Source organism: Lissotriton helveticus, chromosome 1_1 (assembly GCF_964261635.1).
Source record: "Lissotriton helveticus chromosome 1_1, aLisHel1.1, whole genome shotgun sequence".
In the NCBI taxonomy this organism is placed as follows: Eukaryota; Metazoa; Chordata; class Amphibia; order Caudata; family Salamandridae; genus Lissotriton; species Lissotriton helveticus.
The window spans coordinates 667,277,041-667,302,033 of record NC_136057.1 but is presented as its reverse complement, the minus strand read 5'-3'; positions in this window follow the sequence as shown (position 1 = coordinate 667,302,033).

The following is a 24,993-nucleotide window of genomic DNA, read 5'->3' as shown; positions in this document are numbered from 1 at the left end:
GTGTTCTGGTCATACCACCGCTTCATTTCCTCCTGGCTAGCCTCCAGGTTCTCTTGAGCGAGCTTCCTGAAGCGCTTGGTCTGGTTGCAAATGGCCAGCACATAGCTGAACACATCCTGAGGGGTTTTCCCACGGGATTTCTCCCATCCCTCCTTCACCAGAGTAAGAGGCCCTCTGACAGGGTGGCCATACAGCAACTCAAAGGGACTGAACCCTAAGGATTTCTGAGGCACCTCCCTGTAGGCAAACAACAGGCATGGCAACAAGACATCCCATTTCCGCCTCATGGGCTCTTCCAGGCCCATAATCATGCCCTTCAATGTGCGGTTGAATCTCTCAACCAAACCATTTCCTTGAGGGTGGTAAGGAGTGGTGAATTTGTATGTCACCCCACACTCACTCCACAGGGACTTCATATACTTAGAAATGAAGTTTGTCCCTCGGTCTGAAATGACCTCCCTCGGAAATCCCACCCGGGAAAAGATCCCCATCAGGGCACGGCCCACCACTGGGGCGGTGACTGTCCTGAGCGGAAGGGCTTCCGGGTACCGAGTGGCATGGTCCACCAAGACCAGGATAAACCTGTTGCCTAGGGCTGTCTTGGGATCCAGGGGCCCCACGATGTCAATGCCCACCTGCTCAAAAGGGGTGCTCACCACGGGAAAGGGTTGGAGGGGGGCCACGCGCTTCCCTCCACTCTTGCCACTGGCCTGACAAGTCTGGCAAGATTTACAAAAGGCAGAGACGTGTGTCTTCATCTGGGGCCAGTAGAAATGGGTGACAAGCCTGTGATAGGTCTTGTCTTGCCCCAGATGTCCTGCGAGAGGCACGTCATGAGCCAGACCCAGTAGGAAGTTCCTGAAGCGCTCCGGTACCACCAGCACACGGGCTGCACCGGGCTCAGCGAACTTAGGCTCACTATAAAGTAAGTCATCCTCCCAGTAGATCAAATGCTCCTTGGACCCCAGGCCTGCGGCCTGGTCTGCAGCCTGCTGCCGCACACCAATGAGAGAAGGGCACTCCTTCTGAGCCTGACAGAATTCCTCCCTGAAGGGACCACCCTCTTGCTGCCACTGGGACAGCTCAGGCAATTCCCCTAGTTCGGCCACCTGCTCCCCTGTAGGTTCCAGGGCATCCCCTTCCGGGTCTGCTTCCTCCTGGACCGTGGGAACCGTGGGGGCCGGTTTCCCGCGCCCTCTACCCCTCCTTCTCTTGGCAGGTCCCTGGGCCATTGTTCCAGGCTCCAGCTCTGCTAGACCGCCCTCTCTGGCTGTCATTGCACGGGTGGACACACAGATCCACGCAGGCAAACCCAACATCTCCAAGTGAGTCCTGTGCTCCACCTCTTTCCATGGGGAGCTCTCCAGGTCATTACCTAATAGACAATCTACAGGCAAGGCATCACTTACAACAATCTCCAGAATACCGGAGACTCCTCCCCATTCGAATGGAACTTTCGCCAACTTGCAGTAGCGCACTGAACTGTCAGCTGCCACCACAGGCCGGAGTACCTGGGGAACAATTTGCTCTTCAGACACCCACCGACACCTAACAGATGTCACGCTGGCCCCTGTGTATCTCAGAGCCTCCACCACCTGTCCATTGATGGTCACCTTCTGCCTGTATTTCTTAGTATTTTGGGGCAGCAAGGTTTCCTGGACCATCTCTTGGTCTCCTAGAGAGACAAGGGTCATCAATGCTAACTCCTCCTCCCCACTAGAAATCAAATCCCCTCCCAAAGCTACACTGGCCAACGCCGGAGCTGGAGCTGGAGCACCAGTGGGTGCTGATTTCTTCTTTGGACAGTTTGGAGCAATGTGCCCCACCTACCTGCATGAATAGCAAGTAAGGGTCTTTTTGTCCTGCGGGCCCTTATGGGGCAAGGACTTCTTAGGCTTGGGGGGTTGAGACACCGTCTCCTGGGAACTACTTTGGGGCCCTTTAGAAGACTCCTTTTGATTACCCGTGTCCCCCCCACTCTTCTGCTGGGGACCCTGTCCACCTTTGGCTGGGGTACTTACCACCCCCTTGTGGACCCTGGTGCTCGTCCACCGGTCCGCCTCTTTAGCAAGCTCACTGGGATCAGTTAACTTGCTATCCAAAAGATGCTGGCGCAGCTCTGGGACACATAAACTACTTAAGTGCTCCCTACTAATCAAGTGACACAACCCCACATAATCAGTAACTTTGCTGCCCTTCATCCAACCTTCCAGTGCACGCGTGTACATACTCACACACTCCACCCAAGTACTTGAATCAAGCTTCTTGAAGTTCCTAAACTTCTGGCGGTACTGTTCAGCAGTGAGCCCATACCTGAGGCACAAAGCCTCCTTCATGGCGGAGTAGGACAAAGCATCCTTTGCTTCTAAGGGTGCCAAAACATCCCTCCCAGAGGCCTCAAAATGCTTCCACAATCCTGCTACCCAATTCTTCTCAGGCACCTCATTCATCTTTAAGGCAAGTTCATACGCTCTGAACCACGCATAAATATCCTCACCCCTCTGATAATTCTGTACCAGATCCTTTGGTATGTATACCTTACCCGCCTGTACTGGTTGTGCGCTGCCACCATTAGAACTGGACACCCTCTCTTTATATTTGAAGTCCAACTCCTTCATGCTCCTCTCATGAGCCAATTGGAGCTTCTTTTCCTCCAAAGCGAGAGTATGTCTTCTCTCCTGCGCCGCTCTCTCCTGCGCCTCTTTCTCAACTTCCAGGCGCAGTCTCTTCTCATCGGCTTCCGCTCTGAGCTTCAAAAGCTCAATCTCATGGGCCCTAACTCGCTGATTCTCCTCTATTTCCTCTGGAGACATAACCCTACTGGAGTGGTCGCTGCCGGTCCTAGACCCTGGCTTCCTCACTGGCAATTCACTGGGCAAAAACCCATTCTCCTGTGTGTCTCCCTCTCCAGTAGCAGCACCATGTTTGGCCTCCCACCAGGCCCTCAGAGCTGTCCGTAGCTCTTCCTTATTTGCGCCGCCCCTTACTGGGCATTCAAGCTGTTTGCAGACTTTTCTCAGTTGCTCCTTGTTATAGGTGAGCAACTCCTTGATGTCAAATTCCACTTCCACTTTTACATTCACGCTTTGCGCGTTCTGAGACATGGTACTTCCTACCCTTTTTCAACTAAAAAGGTTTCACCAAAAAAGAAAAAATCTTGCGCAACCTGCGCTGCTAACTAGACTAGTGATGTACAAGAGATCACTGCCGGTCAAGTGCAATCATTAGTTCAAAATCCGCACCGCGAGCCACCAATGTTAGAACCGGGAGTCTCTGGTTGGCAGAGGTAAGTACCTTAGCCCAAGTAGGGACCCCTGGTTCCGGTCAGGGCGACGGAATAACCCTCTGAGATAACCCCTGCTCACCCTCTAGGTAGCATGGCGCGAGCAGTCTAGGCTAAACAGAGGCAATGTGGATAACATTTGCACTTAACACAACAATAATCCCCAATCCCCCACAAACTGAGACCACACAGGTACGTATATTTTATAAAAATATATAGCTTTATCTAGTTTCAGCATGTAAATGAAGCAGTTGCATGATAATCACTTCTTTAGACAACTTAGCATTTCATCTTACAGGTTGCACTTAATTTCTAGGATGGTACTTGTAAATAGGCAGTTCTTGTCATTTAAAACAATAGTCTCAGGTTCCAAGCAAAAATAGTCTCTAGTCTCTCAGATCAGGGGTCTAAAAATAATGCCCCCTGGTTTCTCTTCGATCTGCTCTAAAAACAAGCAATAAACACAATGCCCCCTTTGGCCCCCACCTCGGGGCTTCAAGCGCTGTCAATGCGCTTCTGCGCGAGGCTCGGGGACTCTTTCTCGTCCCAGGTGCAGCCTCGCGCCTCCTTGAAACTCAGGCGCGCCGGCCGTGCAGATTGCACGCGTCCCCGCCCCGGCCGGTCCCCTTTCCTCTCCCGCCCGCTCTCGACAATCCAACGAGCGGCGGGGGAGGCGGTGAGGCTCACCTGGTGGGGGGACGGCTGGCCAGGGGTGCGGGACGCTTCCAAGTCCCTCGGCGGGGTCAGATCTCTTCCCCGGTCCCGGCGGTGATCTCCCGGCTCCTCGGCAGCTTCAGTCGAGGCAGCCAATACCGTCGCGGCTCTCCAGACGAGCCCCTCCGAGCGCGAGGCCGCCAACCAATGGCAGCGCGGCCTCGCCGATGACGCTATGCTCCGCGGGCCAATCACGGCCCGATCCTGCTGATGACGCTGCGCCGCACGGGCCAATCCCGTCGCGGCGTTAGTGAGGGGGCTCGGCTCCCTCCACCAATGGGGGCGCGGCGGCTTCGTTCTTCGCCGCGGCAGCTCCTGGACCTCGGAGCAGATTGCGGGGGGTTTTCCTGGCCCCGGGCCGCGGTGGTGATTTGGCGGCAAAGCGTTTTCAAGGGTGCTGGTCTCGACTAGACCCCCCTCTCGACCTTGCCACCACCTGGGAGCGGATTTCACGAGGGGAGGCTCCACAAGCCTCCGACCCTCACGATTAATGTGCCGATGAGCACACCGATCCCTTCCTCACGCTCCGCAGTCCAGCACCACGCGTCTCGGGTCCCAACAGCACGATTTTCCAGCCGTTTTCTGGGATAGCTTTAGGAACCTTTAGTCCTGGGTTTCCAACAGGCGGCCAGCTCTTCTCAGGCCCTTGGAGATTCAGTTGTAGACACAGCACACAGCAGAGTCTTGGCAGTTGCAAGTAGGCAGGGTCACAGCACACAGCAAAGCCCCTTTCTTCTCCTCAGCTTCCAGGTAGACAGTAGAACAGGTCAGCCCTTAGAGCACACAGCAAGGCAAGCTTCCTTTGGTTCTCTAGCCGTCCTCCTTCCAGCCGAGGTTCCTTCTTGGTTGCAGAGTTTCAGAATCTAACTCTCTGTAGTCAGGGGTCCTTTCCTTATACCCCTCAATGGCTTTGAAGTCCTTTGAAGTCTTTGTCCCTTGGTCCAGTCTAAACGAGTTCTGGGGGTTGCGGAGCACTGAGGTGTCTCTGGTTTTCTTCTTCCTGTCAGCTTCAGGGCCAGGGGTGTCAGTTGACCACCAGGAGGGAGCTAGCAGGGGGAGGCAGACCAGCACAGCACAGCACTTATCAGGCATTCCTTCCTCCCACCTCCCCGGCAGGCAGATGTGCCCTTTCATCCCCGGGATGGCTCCGACCCTCTCCTCTGGGGCTCTGCAGCCCCCCCTGTCACATCCAGACCAGGCAGGCATTCCACAAACCCAGGCACACAGAAAGGTTTAGACAAGAGAACAGCCACTTTCTAAAAGTGCTATTCTCCAACATAGGATTCAAAAACACCCTTCACTAAAAGATGTGTCATTAAATTCTGAGTTCAGGGATATCTTTCACTTATGTCCCATCTTGTTCCTATGGGAAGATAGGCTGGTATCACATGGGCCCAGTCTCCTCCATGTTACTCTATGGAGCAAGATAGCCTTACAGCAGTGAGCACATAAGATGGCTGCAGCCCACTACCAGAGCATACTACCTGCACTAGTACATGCTCTACCTTATCCATACACTGCACCCTGCCCAGGGGGGTACCTTGAGCCTTCCATAGGGGTGACTGATGTGCACAGACAGGGAAGGGTTAGGCCTAGCCAGTGGGGACACTGGCCAGGCTGACATGGCAGTCACTGACTGCACACAGGCCCCGCGCTGGCAGGCCTGAGTCACCATTTTAAAGCTACTCCTGTGGGTGGCGCAATCTGCGCTGCAGGTCCACTAGTAGCATTTGTCATCACCAGCCCTGGCACACACAGTGCACTTTACTAGGGACTTCGTGGTGATACAAATATGCCAATCAGGTATATTCAATCAATATCACAATTTACAGAGGGAGCACTTACACTCTGACACTGATCAGCAGTGGCAGAGTGTCCAAAGCATCTAAATCAGCAAAAACGAAATCCAGCACAGCATCAAAACACATGAGTCAGAGGCAAAAAGATGGGGGAAGAACCACGCCAAAAGGTGTCAGGTCTAACATCATGTGCATGTGCTCAGTGCTTAGGTTTCTAAAAACAATTAGCCCACAGACTATTAATGCTACCATGTGAAAAGCACCCATGAAGTGTGATGAAATGACTTTCTGGATTGCTCGTAAGTCCTATCAATTAGAAGCAGTGTATCCATACACTAACCCCCAGGACAAACATAGAATACTAACTATGTGTCTTCCTCTTGGAATTGTACCTCCCATAGAGGAGTGTACACCTGGGGATGCGTCTTTGCATGCATTTGCACCAGTACACATGCTATGCCTTCATTGGCAGTTCTCCCTGATGCACTTAGACAGGCACACAATGAGTATGGAGCTGCACCAGTTCTGGACTTAGAAGTGAAGTTAAGCGGGATCTACTCTACAGTGTCCTATATCACTCTAAGCAATATTAAGGAAGATACTTCAGCTCTGGCTATATGTCAGAGACTGGAAGCAGTTATAGTTCAAGGTCATGAATTGGAACTGATCAAAATAATCATGGATTTTTACACCTCTGTTGGTAGCAATACCTTGGGTACTCAACCCGCTAAGCTACACTTAAAGCCTAAATATGGCACTGAGGGTTCTGTTAACAAGAAATCTGTAAAGGAAGGGAAGAAGATACAGAAAGGCAAAGAATAGAGATAAACTGGATCAGCAGTTTCTCAGGAATCCAGCAGGGGTGGATATAACTTAAGGGACCATGAAAAAATAAAAAAACCTGTATGGTATAGGCATTCTCATAGCTGCCCTTTACGTTCTTTTCAGGACACTGACGGTAAAAGAGCAGAGGGGGGAGCCGTTCTCAGTACCAAAGAAATGAGGATTACATAAGGAAAAGTAAAGCAGAACACAAGACTAACATCAGCGTAAGGAGGAAGGAAAAAGGATTGGAATCTCAATCCCAGAAAAAGAAGAAGAAAGTAGCAGGGCATTTTCAAGAAACATGTTGATATAGCTATGAGTCCTCCTGCGAAATAGGGCTTGGGTGAGAGCTGTTCTGCGCAACGCTGCAGAAGTCACATTTGGGCATCAAATGCTTCAGAGGGTTCTAGATGTGAGTCCAAATGATGAATTTATACAGATCGGGACTCCAGAAAAAACACTTAAATCCTCATAGGGTTTCTAATTCAAACATACATATTGAAGGGGAAATAGCACAGATAATCAAAGCAGTCTTTTGTAGGAGGGGGCTGAACTCGCAGGGTTTTATTCCATGGAATTCTACGGAGTTATATAAACACTCTGCGAGATTCCACTTAGTTCCGCATGTGGGCACAGAGGGAATGTAGAGGGCAAAGTATGGAAAGAATAAATATTGTTGCCACAAACCTATGGGGCTTTGATCCTGTCTAGGGACACACTTCTCCACAGTGCTACACCCCTTGACTGCCCTACTCCCCTTGCAACATTGCTGACTTTCCCCCATCTTCTTCAAAGTCCTTGTGCCCTCATTCAGCTCACTGTAATACAGGAGTGGCACTCCCTGCTGCAGGGTAACAAAGCTGTTGAGTGTCTCGCTTGCCATTTAGATGACACAAATCTCCTGTAGGCAGATTTTGAAGTGCTGCACCTACCCCATGACTGTGGTAGTAAGGGTTGGAGTCACAGGGGAGTGAAGAACACCAACTCTTGAATTGTAAATGGCACAAGCTGCTTTCCACACACCTGAGAACACACCCTTTCTGATGCTATAAAACTTTCCTCTTTCTCCTCCTAATATATCCTGCTCATGATCCTTACTCAGAAACTGAATGATCAGTGCTTTGGGACTGCCTTTCACACCATTAAGAAAACATAAGAGTTAGCTTACCTGGCAGGAATTCCGATAGCAATGTTCAACCCTGGTAGGAATCTGAGCTTTTTAGTTGCAGCGCAGCAAAGCTGATTGGCTGCTTGCTTCAGAACATTAACAAATAACCTCACTGGCTGAGATCTCGGTACAACAGTAGCCATCAAAGAGTTTGTGTGAGGCCATCTTTCAAAGGTCAAATGCTAGTGTAATATGAAGAGTGGAAGCGGGAAATAAGTGGTGAAGATTTATGCAATTTTAATCTGTAGGATAAAATATTAAGTTAAAATCAGTGCTGATTTAATTCTGTTAATGGAATAATTAATAATTCCATGTTATATGAGTAATGCAGAATTACTAAATTACTCCAATTACGCCAGCGGAATTAAAAATTCCACTCACCTCTAGTCTTTTGGTCACAATTGTCTGATGATTATGATATCATCCTTGCGGAAAAAGACTGGCCTCCAGTCTTCATTAGGGAAGCATGCCCGGGTATCAGTGAAATATTTGCAGGTGAATGGGCCATGAGACAAGCCCCAGTGCTTTACAGAAGTCAAGCGGGGCGGGACAAACACTCTAGTCTACACCTCATTCCCATACACAGTGAATCACAACCACAAGCACAATACACCTTAATGCCAGAAGCAAAACGTGGGATAAAGGCAATGTTAGTTCACTTGCAGTACCAGGGTATAATATCGTCTTGCTTTTTACCAACGAATAAGCCCTTTTTTCCTGTCTCCAAGCAAGATGGCTCCTGTAGAATATTTCTAGACTATAGGAATTTGATTTCACACCAGCGAACATATGCAGTACAAAATGCACATAGCACAGTTCTAATGAACAACTTGATGCAGAAAAATAATAAAACTACCCTGGACATTTCTGAGGGGTTCTTTAGTCAAAATATAGCACCTGAGATTGAGTATCTAACTGCTTTTAGTTTCGATGGAGTGCGAAACTCTGTTTGGGATAGCTACAAAGCTGCTTTAAGGGGAGAAACTACCAGCTAATCTTCTCGAAATTGGAAAAGGCTTAATTTAGAGAGAGAACAACTAATGAATAAATTATCGGTTGCCGAGGAACAGCATAGGAAAGATATAACCCAGGGAAGGCAGGGAATAGAAAGCCTAGAAAGAGTGAGTACTATCAAAGCTGAGATACAAAAACAACTAGCCAAAAAAGCAGCTGCGGAATATCAAACACAAAGAAGAAGGCTGTATGAGACAGGGGAACAAGCTGGTAGAGCATTGGCACTCCGCATTAGACAAGTCGCCTCAAAAAATATCATTACACACATATAAGAGCAGGGTATGAGATATGAGGAGCCACAGGGAATCATAAATGTCTTTAAGAGATATTATCAAGCATTGTATCAGGAAGAGCCTGTTATAGAGGATCCATTGACCGAGTGGACAGGCTTGGGAACCAAAGTGGCTCAGGGTGACAGAGAAATCTTAGAACAAGCCATCACCTTGGACGAACTTTCGGAGGCCATACAAGATCTAGCAGCAGGGAAGGCTGCTGGCCCCGACGGTCTACCACTCGAATTTTATAAATGGGTATTTGAGGAAACATCCCCACTTTTGTTAGACCTATTCAATGGAATAATAAACATAGGTATAATTCCGGAATCATGGATGAGCACCAATATTGTGGTGTTTCATAAAAATGGTAAGACCAAGGAAAACCCCGGCTCATACAGGCCCATATCCCTGATAAACGCGGATAATAAATTATATGCTAAGATCTTAGCTACCCGCTTGGGACGGATCATTGGGACCCTGGTCTCTCCCTGGCAGCATGGATTTATTCCCGGTAGGGGAACTACGGACCACATCAGACGAGCGATCACGCTGTTCGATATCCATGCTGCCGAGGAGGGGGGTGTCGCAATGATCCTCCTCGACGCGGAGAAAGCTTTTGACCGCATCAGATGGGAGTTTCTGTGGAGGGTGCTTGATGAAAGGGGGTTCGGGCCAAAGTTTCGGAAGGCTATTCAGGCAATGTATACTACCCCAGTTGCTAAGATTCAAATGATGGGTGAGAGCTCGGAGAAGATCTATATCACGAGGGGGACTAGGCAGGGATGCCCGTGCTCACCCATCTTATTTGCACTATATATCGATCCTCTAATACGCCAGATAATGAATAACGCTGCAATTAAACCGGTAGTCACGAAGGGATTCCAAACAAAAATCTTGGCATATGCCGACAATCTGGCTGTCATCACTACTGAACCTGACGTGGCTATGCGTGAAGTGGTGGGAATCACAAGCCTATTCGGGAGACAGTCAGGGTATCGCTTAAATGTGGGCAAGACCAAGGTGTTGTGTTCTAAGAATATAATCAAATCAGACTCCAGATTCGTCGATTCCGTGGTGTATCTGGGGGTAACGATTAATGCACAGACGAAGCGTATAATTAGAGATACCTTCATCCCTCTTATGAAATCAATGAGGGAGAATCTGAAAAGAATGGATACATTGCAACTCTCAATAATAGGGCATGCCAATGTCATCAAAATGACTATGTTCCCCAAGGTATTATATAAATTCCGGGCGATCCCCTTTAAAATAGAGGGGAAAATTATCAAAGAAATAGAAGCTATTTTTATGAATTTCCTGTGGCAATATGGAAAGGTCAGAAGATCCATAAATACATGTCTTTGCCACAGGAAAGGGGGGCCTGGGACTGCCAAATCCTAGATACTATCATTGGTCTTGTCTCCTCACGCAGATGGCTATATTATTCGTTCCCTTGGGAAACAGTGTAAATACCTTGAACAGACAAGATGCTATCCCCTCTATTTTCGAATTGTTGCTTGGTAGCGCGGCTACTGGGGTATTATTAAGGAGAACAGAAAGAAGGTACTACAAAAAAACAAGATACAAAATACTTGAAGGGATATGGGGGGTCTGGGCTGCAGCTCGGAAAGTCTTGTCAATCTCTAAATATAACCACCACACCCCACTTTGGAACTCTGGTCTCTTCCCTAACCTAAGCAATGATGGGTGTTGGAGACACTGGGAGCGACAGGGTATTCTGACACTGGGGCAAGTTATGGTAGGGGACGAGTGTAGATCTCTCGAAGACCTGAAACAAAGGTACTCCCTCCAGGGTAACCAAGATTATAAATACGCTCAGGTCGTCAGCACAATTAGATCAAGAAGGCCTCGTATCATTCTAAACGAGAGGTGTAACATACTTCATTATCTGACGGGGGAAACCTAAGAATCAATGGAGTGTATAGGCTGTTTGTGGAGGGATCCCAGGATGATATGGGTAAAACTGAGGCAGCCTGGGCTTCTAAATTGGAGGATCCAGATATCAACCTGGATAGAGCCCTTTTAATGGATGGATGATTCTTACGCTCCTCCAATTTAAGAGCTCAGCACTTTAAAACATTATTCATCATGTACTAAACCCCCTCCAAGCTTTATGATTGGGGCAAGAGGGTGGATCACAACTGTCCCAGATGTTCTAAAGGTCCAGCTGATATTATTCACATGTTTTATCAATGTGAGAAACTCGGATCAATCAAAAAGGAAATTGAAGCATTTTGGGAGGGCTGTTAGATGCTAAAATAACCCTGTCCCCAACACTTATGATCGTAGGATGTGAAAGTAAAATGAATTTAAATATCGAGACTGAAGCTTTAGACTTTATCTCCACAGCCGTACTCCGAATATTAATCTCAGCAGCCTGGAAAGATACCGAGGCCCCAACCTTCCAAATGTGGATGTCTAGATTCTTAGGAATACATAATGTTGAGACGGCCCTGTATGAACTTAAGGGTAAAAGAACAAGAGAAAGGGGACTGAAGATCTGGGCACCAGTGGCTGCTTGGCGGGCAAACAGAGTGTAGCGAGCTTATCCGGTCCTCAAAATGTCTCAAAATGTCACAGGATATATGATATTGCATGTAATTGGCTTAATAACTATTTAAAGGAATCAACTTAATCAGATATTAATTTTTGTATGCCGCCAAATCGATCTCTGCATTATTTCTGTCTCCATAATGATGGTTGATTGTATATTTTATATTTTGTTTTCTTTCCTCTAATCATGTAAATCGGTTTTCATTGTGTTTCATGAATACTCAATAAAAAATATATTAAAAAAAAAGGAGTGCAGTTTTCTTTCTAACGCTTACTCATGGGCCCATGGACTATGAGAACAGTACTGGCTTATTTTCAGCTCGAATCTTTGAGATCTTACATCCAGATCTTAAGGTATCATCATACATTGATGATATCTATCTTACTAATGATGATTTGAATCTGCACCTAACTAGGGTAGACAGAGTGGTGAACATATTAAAATCACTTGATTACAAAATTAATTTAAGAAAATCAAAGATTGCCCATCTGTAAGTGACCTCATTGGAATACAAGTTATTCACTAAGGGGAAAGATCTAGCTCTGAACTTCCTTGCAGACTCCCAATACACTGAAAAAGTTGCAATCCCTGCTGGAATTTCTTAGCTTTGGACATACTTACTTGCCTCGCTACGCTGAGAGAGTGCAGTTCCCTACACCTGAGAAGGGTACAGTGGGCCTCTTCTTTAAGTACAGTAATGTTTCAGTATGATCTCTTTTTTCGCAAACGTTTACTGTGATATGATCAAGATGTTGCTCTGACAACGGCCACTTTACCAGAGGAGTCTTACCAGAGCATATTCTATACAGATGGTTCTGTCCAACCTGCAGTAGGAACAAAATACAAATGCTCTGCATGCCTGCGCAGCAGTACAAGTTGTAGTGAAGGATGGTATGTTCATCCCACAGTGCACAAACCCTCAATGTTTAGGTGACAGTGTTGCAAAACATGCAGAATTACATGCCCTATTATTTGCATTACGAAAGGTTGACTCATCAGTTGCCACACTCATGGCGTCCAACTCATCCTTTTGTGTGCAAGGTTACAGTGTGGATTTACAGCATTGGAGATTAAATGGAATCAATGATTCGAAGAGAATACCTATAAATTAAAAAATATGTTTGGGGATAGGTAGCTGTCTTACAAGATAAGCTTCCATTGGTCCATGGAGGCACACTTTGAGCCATCAGCATGATGGCATTCATGCCAAAGGGAACTGTGTGGCCAACCTAGCAGCAAAGGTGGTAATTCAGACTGTTAGAGTAGCAGTCCTAACTAGATCTCAAACAAAGATCGACACAGATATCTCAACAGCCATAAAAGCAATCAAGTAAAGCGAGTGAACTGCAGATTTTCCTCCCAAAATTACCCACACCCTTAATTCAGATAATATTCTGGAAGTCACGATACCAGGAGTGAGAGTCCAGCATCTGCACATGTAGAAATTAATGGAACCATTGCCATGTACAGCAATGCTACTGGTGGCCTAGTATATGCAAACAGGCTATGGATTATGTTAGCCAGTGTGATATGTGTTAGCAAATTGAACCGTCACTTTCAAAAGACCCTTCCCAACTTCCTTAATGATTTCAACTATCCTCTTTAGGGTGATTTATTTGAATCACATTAGTCTGCTTTACTAAGCTAACCAACATAGGTATATATCGGTGGCAAATGATTCATGTTCTGGATTCCTATGGGTTTGCCCACAGAGCAATGCAAGTGCTTCAGCAGTAGTAAGAGATTTGCAGTGCCTGGTAGTGAACGGGGCAGTTAATTAATTTGATTCAGCTAATAGTCCTGCATGTGCCTCTAAGGTTTACAGGAATTCAATGTCTGCTCTAGGAGTTTGCAATTCAGCTATCTATTCAAAGCAGAATCAAACGGTGTTGCAGAACGTGCCAATGGGATGATTAAACAAGTTTTGATTGCTAAAGTGTTAAGTTCAGGTCTTAGTTGGTACCATAATCTGTATGGAATTCAGAGAGCATTAAATAATGTGCCTAGACAAGAATTATGGGGGTGCACTCCATACGAGGTTCTCTTCAGAGTTCCTCTGTTTCTTCCTGGCTTAGATACTTCTGGGAGGTGGCAAATGAAGACATATTTGGCTTGGAGAAGCATTTGAGTGTTTTGCACAGTATACAAGAAGTCAGAGCCAAGCTGTCTAATACAAACCACTCTGAAGATGCCACTTGTGAAGGGAAGGTTATCACTGCTGCCGATCTGTGTGGTCCCAAAGTTGAGGACCTAATCCATGATGAACAAGCTTTGGAACCACCCAACAGACCACCCCTCGTTGTGCTTGGGATAAAAGGCAACATAACTGTTATTCTGCCTCCTCTGCCTGGCTCAAGGAGAAACACAGATGTCCAGTGACCCCGTTATAAAGGACTATGTGGCCAGCCCTCTACAGTCGACCACTGCAGACACTAAGAAAGATTCAGAGTGCCTCACAGTCTCTCCCTACTGTGAATACCCTACCCTGTGAAGGAAACATTAATATTTCTGGTTAAAGTTCCCAGCCGAAGATGTTTGATTTGAACACTATATGCAGAACACTGAATTCAGCAAACACTGCTAATGCTGTCAGTATGACAGTGGCTACAGTCCAACATAATTCCATGGTTTACTATGAAATTTCACTTGACGCTACGTCATTTGAACTGGTAATCCTTTTGATATCCTCAAGAAATCAATGACATGGAAAATGACTCTGATAATTTCAGAGGAGACTTTTCAAACCCATTATAGTCACTCATCACCAGAGACTGCTTCATGTTTGTCAGTGGTTTTGTGACACACATTTGATTACTACGTGGTCCTATGCTTTCATCATTTTGGGAACGTTCTTTTCCAAAAGTCTCTTACTTTCAGACTGTTGAATGAACACATCTTTCAGCCTTTTATTTTGTACAGAAGCTATCGCAGCTTCAAAAAATGTAATCACTACCAACAAGCTGATTTACTTTACTGAATTTAGTAAAAACTTTGCTATTCAATGCTTTAAGTATTGGGGAACCACATTTTGGCAGAAACAAGTCAAAGAAGCCTTATTTCGAGTGTGTATAATACTAAAAGAAATGATCTTCCTAAACAAAACTATTCAACAGACTACTTATTTGGGATTTGGAACAATGAGAGACTTAAATAAATCTTCTACACCAAAAGCCAGTTTGACCATGTTTAATAATTGACAATCCAAATGAATATGTCTGAAATAGAGATAAATACAGAATAGAACTTGCAATTCAACCCAATTTCCTGTTGAAGGTTTGACCTTATGGCTTTATAATTCTGACATCTGTATGCAGAGTTTTCTTTCCAACTCTCCTGGACCTAAAATGAATCATCCGTACACAGGCTTACTAAGCACAAACACCGGTAATAGTTACCACATTTAGTGTAGGTAAGCTATGCCAAAGATGGATAGAACATTCTAGTTTCTCAGCTGTAGAGAAACACTTTTCCTTAGTTAATGAAAGCATGGATGTTGCCAACTTTCGTCTGGGAACACTTCCTAAAAGAAATAAAATATTCCTTGCCACAGGAATATGGACCATTTATAATGAGTTAAAAAAAAAAGAGTGTACTCATTAAACCACATACTGTCCTTAGACCATACAAAAGGAACCCCAGTTTTATTATAAAATGGGCAGTCTCAGCTTAAAGCAATCATGCAATTAAATTGGGCACTACACTTTGAACCATATAATTTGACACTCATAAAAAAAACCAATGGCAAAAAAGAGTCTACTTACACACTAAATCAATCAATCAATCAATCAATCATGCCATTTGTATAGCGCACTACTCACCCGGGAGGGTCTCAAGGCGCTTGGGGGGAGGGGTATGCTACTGCTCGAACAGCCAGGTCTTGAGTTGTTTCCTGAAGGCGAGATGGTCCTGGGTCAGCCGAAGGTGGATGGGGAGGGAGTTCCAAGTCTTGGCAGCCAGGTAAGAGAAGGATCTTCCTCCGGCGGTGGCTCTTTGGATGCGTGGTACGGCTGCGAGGGCGAGGCTGGTGGACCGTAGCTGGCGGGTGGGCGTGTAGAAGGTCAGGCGGTCGTTGAGGTACTTGGGGCCCAGGTCGTGGAGAGACTTGTGTGCGTGGGTGAGGAGCCGGAACGTGATCCTCTTGTCGACGGGGAGCCAGTGCAGGTTCCTCAGGTGGCTGGAGATGTGGCTGCGTCGGGGAACATCCAGGATGAGTCGGGCGGAGGCGTTCTGGATGCGCTGGAGTCTTTTCTGTAGCTTGGCTGTGGTTCCGGCGTAGAGGGCGTTTCCGTAGTCCAGTCGGCTGGTGACGAGTGCCTGGGTGACAGTCTTCCTGGTCTCGGTCGGGATCCAGCGGAAGATCTTGCGAAGCATTCGCAGGGTGTTGAAGCACGATGAGGAGACGGCGTTGACTTGTCTGGTCATCGAGAGGGAGGGGTCCAGGATGAAGCCCAGGTTGCGTGCGTGGTCGGTTGGCTTGGGTGCGGTGCCCAGGGCTGGGGGCCACCAGGAGTCGTCCCAGGCGGAGGGCGAAGATCCCAGGATGAGGACTTCCGTCTTGTCCGAGTTCAGTTTCAGGCGGCTGTCCTTCATCCACTCGGCAACGTCTTTCATCCCTTCGTGTAGGCAGGTTCTGGCCTTGTCGGGGTCTCTGGTGAGGGAGAGGATCAGCTGGGTGTCGTCGGCGTAAAAGATGATGTTGAGGTTGTGCTGGCGTGCGATGGCTGCGAGAGGTTTCATGTAGATGTTGAAGAGGGTGGGGCTGAGTGAAGATCCTTGCGGGATGCCGCATATGACTTCGGTGGCCTCGGAGCGAAACGGGGGGAGGCGGACTCTTTGTGTTCTTCCGGCGAGGAACAAGATGATCCACTCCAGTGCCTTCTCTTGGATACCGATGTTGCTGAGGCGCTGGACTAGGGTGCGGTGGCAGACCGTGTCGAACGCAGCGGAGAGGTCCAGGAGGATGAGGGCCACTGTTTCCCCCTTGTCGAGCAGGGTCCGGATGTCGTCGGTGGCTGCGATGAGGGCGGTCTCGGTGCTGTGGTTGGCTCTGAAGCCGGACTGCGAGGGGTCGAGGGATCCGTTCGTCTCGAGGAAGATGGTCAGCTGTCTGTTGACGATCTTCTCGATGACTTTAGCAGGAAAAGGGAGGAGCGAGATGGGGCGGAAGTTTTTGAGATCGGTGGGGTCCACTGTAGGTTTCTTCAGGAGGGCACTGATCTCGGCGTGCTTCCAGCTCTCCGGGAAGGTGGCGGTGTTGAAGGAGGCGTTGATGATGTTCCGGAGTTGGGGTGCGATGGTGGAGTCGGCCTTGTTGAAGACGTGATGTGGGCAGGGGTCGGTCGGTGATCCGGAGTGGATGGTGTTCATCGTGCGGGCTGTGACTTCGGTGGTCACCGTGGTCCGGTGCGAAGGGTGGCGGTGGGGGGCGTTGGTTCGACGGTTGGGTGCGTGGGTTGGGCGCCGAAGCTGTTGTGGATGTCGGCGATATTGCGGTGGAAGAACGAGGCGAGGGAGTCGCAGAGGTCTTGTGACGGAGTGATACCGTTGGTGCCGGTGCTGGGGTTGGAGAACTCCTTGACGATAGTGAAGAGCTCTTTGCTGTCGTGGGCGTTGTTGTCCAGTCGTTCCTTCAGGGATTTCTTCTTGGTGGTGCGGATGAGCTGGTGGTGCTTGCGGGTAGCGTGTTTGAGGGCGGTCATGTTGTTGGTGGTCCGGTTGAGGAGCCAGGCTTTCTCGAGGGTGCGGCAGGTCTTCTTGGAGTCCTTGAGGTCGTCGGTGAACCAGGATGCCTTCTTGCTTCTGGGTCTGCTGGGAGGGTTCTTTAGTGGCGCAAGGTCGTCGGCGCAGGCGGTCAGCCACTGTGTGAAGTTGCGGGTTGCTTCGTTGGGGTCCGTTGTGTTGGCAGGTGGGCTCTGGCTGAGGGAGGGGGTGAGCTGGTCTGCGGTGATCTTGCTCCAATTCCTGTGAGGTACCTGTTGCGGGTGGTGGTGGGTCATGGATCTTTTGAAGCTGAAGTGGACGCAGCTGTGGTCGGTCCAGTGGAGTCCGGTGGCGTGGCTGAAGGTGATGTACTTGCTGGAAGAGAAGACGGGATCAAGCGTGTGGCCGGCGTAGTGGGTGGGGGTGTTGACCAGTTGCTTGAGTCCGAGGTTGGCGAGGTTTTCCAGCAGGGCGGTGGTGTTGCGGTCCTTGTTGTTCTCCAGGTGGAAGTTGAGGTCTCCGAGGAGGATGTAGTCAGTGGAGGGGAGGGCGTGCGGGCTGATGAAGTCTGTGATGTCTTCGCTGAATTGTGTGCGTGGTCCCGGGGGTCTGTAGACGAGGGTGCCTCTGAGGGTTGTCTTAGGGTCGGTGTGAATCTGGAAGTGGAGATGTTCGGCTGCGGCGAAGGAGTCGTTGGCGTTGGTCGTGATGCGGATGGTGTTCCTGTGGACGATGCCGATGCCACCTCCGGTCTGGTTGATGCGGTCCCTCCTGATGATCTTGTACCCGTCCGGGATGGCGATGGCGATGTCGGGTGCAGAGGAGGCGTTCATCCAGGTTTCCGTGAGGAAGGCGACGTCCGGTGATGTAGCGTCGAGGAGGTTCCAGAGTTCCACGGCGTGTCTGTGGACGGAGCGGGTATTGATCAGGATGCACTTGAGGTGGTTGCTGCTGGTGTTTGTCTTGGCGGGTGCGGGGCAGGTTCGGAGGCAGGAGAACTTGCAGGTGCAGCAGGTGAAGGGTCCGTGGGTGCGTCTCGGGGTGGCTCGGCAGCAGGCGTGGGTCCGGCCGGCATTGAGTGCGTTGAGAGTGGTGGCGTCGTAGGTCAGTCGGGTCGTCTTGCCTCGGCGGGGAGGGCCAAGGGTCCTGGCGCTGGGCGCGGGCCAGGCGCGGACGGGCGCAGACGGGCTTACCTTTGGCGCACTTTCGGCGCTCAATCGGCGCTCCCGCTGTGCGCGTCCGCTGCGCGGTCGCTCTGGGGGCATCATAAGTAAGGAGCCGGGAGGGAGGAGCAGCTGGGTGGCGGGAGCGGGGCGGCGAATGGAATCACAGGGGGGCGGGGCCGCAGGGAGGCAGCGGCGGGAAATTCCAAGAAGCAGCGGGCAGCGGGAAATTCCCAGGAGCAGCGGGAAATTCCCAGGAGCAGCAGGCGGCGAGCGAAGGAATCTGCAGGCAGGAGGCGGCAAAGGCAGGCAGGAGCGGCAGCAGTGAGTGGGGCGACCAAGCCCTGTGGAGGGCTGAGCGGTCACACTCTGTGGTCCCCTACGGTCCCCTTAAGTAAGGAGCCGGGAGGGAGGAGCAGCTGGGTGGCGGGAGCGGGGCGGCGAATGGAATCACAGGGGGGCGGGGCCGCAGGGAGGCAGCGGCTGGAAATTCCAAGAAGCAGCGGGCAGCGGGAAATTCCCAGGAGCAGCGGGAAATTCCCAGGAGCAGCGGGAAATTCCCAGGAGCAGCGGGCAGCGAGCGAAGGAATCTGCAGGCAGGAGGCGGCAAAGGCAGGCAAGAGCGGCAGCAGTGAGTGGGGCGACCAAGCCCTGTGGAGGGCTGAGCGGTCACACTCTGTGGTCCCCTACGGTCCCCTTAAGTAAGGAGCCGGGAGGGAGGAGCAGCTGGGTGGCGGGAGCGGGGCGGCGAATGGAATCACAGGGGGGCAGGGCCGCAGGGAGGCAGCGGCGGGAAATTCCAAGAAGCAGCGGGAAATTCCCAGGAGCAGAGGGAAATTCCCAGGAGCAGCGGGAAATTCCCAGGAGCAACGGGCAGCGAGCGAAGGAATCTGCAGGCAGGAGGCGGCAAAGGCAGGCAGGAGCGGCAGCAGTGAGTGGGGCGACCAAGCCCTGTGGAGTAAAGAACTAGAAGATTATGCACCATTTGTGGTCAGTTACACTTCATCTATCACTCTACCTAATTCACAGTATTATTTCCGTAGCCATTACAATGTTTAATTTTCATGACTGTCAAAAATATCTAAATCCATTGGCTGTTATGAAACTATGATCCCTCTCGTTTTGTACTACATAAATATGTGTCCGTGCCCAGTACCTTCAACTACTAGGCACAAATTAACCCCTTGCCACTATAGTAACAATTAGGAAAGCAACAATACCTGGCAATCAGCGCACGCTTGAAATAGACAGCCTGCAAGATTTGTGACACCATGTGAAAAGTTCCAAGATGGGTTTTGGAGCTGCAAACATTTACCTATGGTTCTGAAAACTCCAAAGTAAACTGTGCTTCAGCTCTGCAAATAACTCCCTACTTTCACTACATGCTCTAATAGCATCTAGAGTCAGGTGATGTAGGAACGTCTTTCCCACGCAATAGAGGACATTTTTTCAGTATTGTTGTTCTAACTCTTTCAAACTGTATCAGACTGCAAAATGTTCCCAGGAACAGGTATAAGGATATAAGGTATAAAATGTGGGGTGACTCCTAAGAATGAATTCAACAATGTTGCCCAAGTGCACTCAATGTGCGAGAGGTTAAGCTGTAGTTATCTGTTTAATCTGTGTGCATTCCTGTCATCGCACCTTGTCCGAAGGTGCTGGATGATCAGTGTGAACAAGTGTGTTAGGAGGGAGAAATCCCTGCCTAGGTGATGGGAGCACTTATTAAGAAAACAGGGCTTTTTCATAATTCAATTCTGACACTTTTAACATGCAGCTTTTAATCAAAAATACTGATCCTTAATCCAATCTTAAATCATCTTCTTGTGATTTATTCAGTTCATCAATGTCATTGTTCCAATGATTTCTTGGTAGCAATTTTATTTGTAACACAAATATTTATTCAACCCAATGCAGTTCGGGTCAGTGATGGCCCTTCATCAGAGGTCTCATCAACGTGTTCAAACCAGCGTTCAGGAAAGACCTGTAATTTTGGCAAACATTTTGGGACCAATATACATGATTTCACCCCACTGAAATGCGTAGTAGTGAATGGCAGGTTTTTGAGTGTCACAAAAAGGAGAACGTATAAAGGGTGATAGCTGATTTTAGTTACAATATGAATCATTTGTTGATGGTACCATACTAATTGTAGGAATTGTGGAGTGTGAAAAAACCTTCTGGTGGGATTTCATGAATGATGTTTGAGAGAAAACAGTTTTTTCAGAATTTTCCAATAGAGGTTCTGGAAGTTGCCCCAGAGGAGAAAATGTGAGCATATTTTCTGTAAATTTACAATAACATTCTCAGCCATATGAAAATTAAGTTTGACAGTCTCAGAAAATCAGGTACTTCCAACAGGAGCAGCCTGTCAGTTGATTCCCTTGTGTTTTACTGCAGCCTCCCCGATGTTCTAAATATCAACTAGAGCAGTACTGACAAAAGTATGGCAAACCTGAAGCCATGTTGATTGAATCTAACTTATAAAACTTAAAACATTTAATTTAGAAAGGAATAACATCAGGGAGATCAGTTAGTCCCAAAAATTAGGACACGTTTAAAAAGAGTTCTCAAATATATTCCTCTTCTATTTCATTAAACATTTCTGACATGCAAACTGAAACATCCACTTTCAACACCTGGAGCAGACTGCCATTTAACTCCATGGTGATAAGTAGCTTTACTACAGTGTTCTGCTGAACAACTAAGTGCTAAACATTCTGAATGTATGCCACACGTGTAGCACATCTGAAAGCCATCTTGATGGAATCAAAGTGGAAAAACAGAAAGCATTTTCTACTCAGGATACTGCATTAAATTAGGAATTTAGGCAGCTTCAGAACAGAAGTCTTCCAAGATGACCACCAGAGAAACAAAAGCTCAAATATAGCACAACTATCCCCCAAATGTAGCCCAAGAATAGCCCAATGAGAAAATTGTGGAAAACTTTGTGTTTTTGCAGTTTAATAGCGCAGAGTTGACCCGAAGGTACTGGAGTACTTTACATGAGCATCAGTTGCATTACACAAGGACACATTCATGTTGGTTTCAGGCATGAGGAGATTACGTGATTTGCCCAGAATCACAGAATGTCAAGCTAACTCCAAAACCTGAACCTGGTGCTCCAGTTGCAATGTCTAAAACTCTCCCATGAATGTAACATATAATAAAGTGACCAACTAGATAAAAAAAAACATAAGGACAGCGAAGCATTTTAAAAGTGCTCTGTCGCCATTTGAGAACTCACAAAATATGTCCTCATTTTTGTTGTTTAGAACACTATGGGAATAAGACCTTCTCAAGTAGGAGGGAGTAGAAGCAACAAGCTGGCCATGTGGGAGCGACAGTGGCAGCACAACAGATCATGAAGGGCAGGAGAAAGGGGGGCAGGGACAATCAACCAATCAGGCAGTTCAGGCAAGAGAGGCTGTGGTAATATAAAGACCATTGAGGGTAGAAGGAAGAGACAGTGGCATTACAACCAAACATGCCAACATACCAGATTAAGGCAGAAGACTCTTGATGTTTTTAAGCCCAAAAGGACTTTATTTTATCTGTCTTTTTCAATGTAGGTCAATGGGGAAAATCAATTCCCCAGATCTTTTATTGACCATGCTTCCAGGCAGGTCGCTCCCCACGCCGCGCAGCTCCACCGGACAGCGCCCTTGTTCCAAGTCCTGCTGCTGCCGGGTTCATAGCCCGCCGTAGGTCCTGCTCGTTCTTAATTTGTTGTACCTGCACTGTGGTTGTCATTGTAATTGTGCTGTACTTGCTGTTGACCTGTCCTTATAATTTTTCCACATGTACTTTGTTGTGCCCCCCCTTTGTCTTCTGTTTCCCCTCGCCATTTTCCTCATTCCCGCTTCCCGCCACTGCGTCCCCTGTGGCCCGCCCCCTTGTCATCCATTCGCTTCCCACCTCTCAGCTGCTCCTCCCTCCCACCTCCCCTTACATGGCAGCCGCGCGCAGCCACACGCAGCCGGCGCGCCTTCGTGCCTAAGGCAAGCCCCTCTGTGCCTGTCTGCGCCTGAACCGCACCCAGCGCCAGAAACCCTGGCCCCCGTGAATGCCACGAAGCCCGACTCCACTACGATGCCAGCACCCTCCACGCACTCAAACCCGGACGAGGACACACCTGCTACCAGACAACCCCAAAGCGCACCGCAGAACCTTTCACCTGCCTGAACTGCAGCTTCATCAGCATCCGCCCCACCAAACCACTGCCAAGGAAAGAACCCAACTACCTTTGATGCATCCTTCTCAACAACCGCTCCACTCGCAAACACGCCATCAAACTCTGGGACCTACTCAACTCAACGTCACCAGACATCGCCTTCCTGGCGGACACCTGGCTGAACCCCACTTCAGTACCCAACATCGCCACAGCTATCCCGGATGGCTACAAGATCACCCGCAGAGACCGCACCAATGGAGTTGGAGGTGGAATCGCCATTGTCCACAAGTCCACTGTTGTATGTTAACTCATAGACCATTTAAGGTAGATAAGTGAGTTTAATGAAAGCGCAGCTGTTAAGGACCCAGCGCCTGCTGAGTGGTCTATCAACTGTTCTGACAGAATTCAGAGTCTACAGTCGTAACACCATTCTGGAATTACGGGGAGGGAAGAACATGGAAGCAATACTAATCATAGATAAATCGAGTATACAGTTTACAACACATCTCCTTTCCTTATAAATCAAACAACTGAAATTAAAACATATTAATTACAAAGGTAATCATTCAAATAATTGGGTGGTTTGCGGTACCTTGGAAATCTGGAAGTAGTAAGGGGAGGAGGAAGAGAGGAAGAAGAATCAATTGTAGTGGATGAAGTAGCAGAATATCCAGAATTTGATGCATCACCACTTCCTGAGCAGAACCTGTCCGAAGAGGAGGAGGGAGCAGATTCGTGGGATAAAAGCAGATAACCACTACTATCCCCTTCCTTAGTAGAAAAAGGAGATACAGGAACAATAGAAACAGAAGGACTTTGTTTACATTTCTGGTATACAGCAACACGTCTTAGATTCCATTTCTCCCCATTATCCAAGAGAACATAATTGGAAAAAACTTTTTTTACAGTAAATGGCCCTCGAAATTTAGACAAACCTTTAGCACATCTCCCTGGTTTAACTTTGACCATATCTCCTTTTGAAACAGTATTACTTTCAGTTGTAGAATATTTAACTTGTTTTGGATCAACAGACCCTTGATTCGACAAAAGTTGTTTGAACCAAGAAGGAACTAGCTTTGTACTCGGTGGTCTTCCACGTAAAATCTCAAAAGGAGATTTCATGGAACTTCCATGAACTGTCGTACGATGAGCATAAACCATCTGCTGAAATATGTCAGACACATTGCACCCACCAGAGACAGCTAGTTGAATTGTTCCCTTCACTAGTCTATTTATCCTCTCACACAAGCCGTTTCCTTGGGGATTGTAGAGTGAGGTACGGTGATGGGACACACCAGAATTTGAAAGGAAATTCTGCATTTTCTGTGAGACCAACTGGGTCCCATTGTCAGTGACAATCACATTTGGGAAACCTTCAGAATGAAACAAGGATTTTAGGAACAAAATGGTGGTCTCGGTAGTGATGTCGTTGACAAAGTCAACGACTACCCATTTAGAAAATGCATCAACACATACAATGGCAAATCGTTGAGGTAGAGGAAGCTCAGACATGGGTCCAATGAAGTCCATGCATATGGTATGCCATGGTACTTCAGGACATGCTATCTCGCCCATACTAGAGCCTACTGCTACTTTCAGACGTTTTTCTCCTTCTTTGCATAATTCACATTGTTCAACCCACATTGTAATTTGTGCATCCATTCCGGGCCACCAAAAATTACGTTTGAGCCTCTGTTGAGTTAATGTCTGCCCAAGATGCCCTTCATGTGCAATGTCAAAAAGTTTGTGTCTGAGATTGCATGGTGGAACGAACTTGTCATTTCGTAAAATTATGTTTTCTCCACATGTAGATAATTCGTCTAATATCTTAATGTAAGGACGAACAGAGATTCGTACACAACTCTCTCTCCTAGAACCATCCTTAAGTAATTTGATCACTTCCTTGAGTATCTCATCATTCTCCATGGCATCTACCCAATCCTGATGTGAGAATGAACCTACTCCAAAAGAGGTGACGTCTTGTACCCATGCAACACTCTCATCTAACAGATCAATTTGCAGATCAGTATCTGTAGCAGCTAAAGGTAATCTTGAAAAACAATCTGCTTGGAGATTTCTCCAACCTTGAATGTGCTCTACTTGAAAATGGAAATCTTGCAATTTTGAAGCCAACCTGGCCAATCTAGGAGAACCTCTAACAGCTCCACCAGGAGCAAGAATCCTGAGTAAAGGTTTGTGATCAGTTTTGATAATAAAACTAATGCCCCAAAGGTATGTCCGAAAATAGTGCGCACCCCACACTACAGCCAAAGCCTCTTTCTCTATTACACTGTAATTTTTCT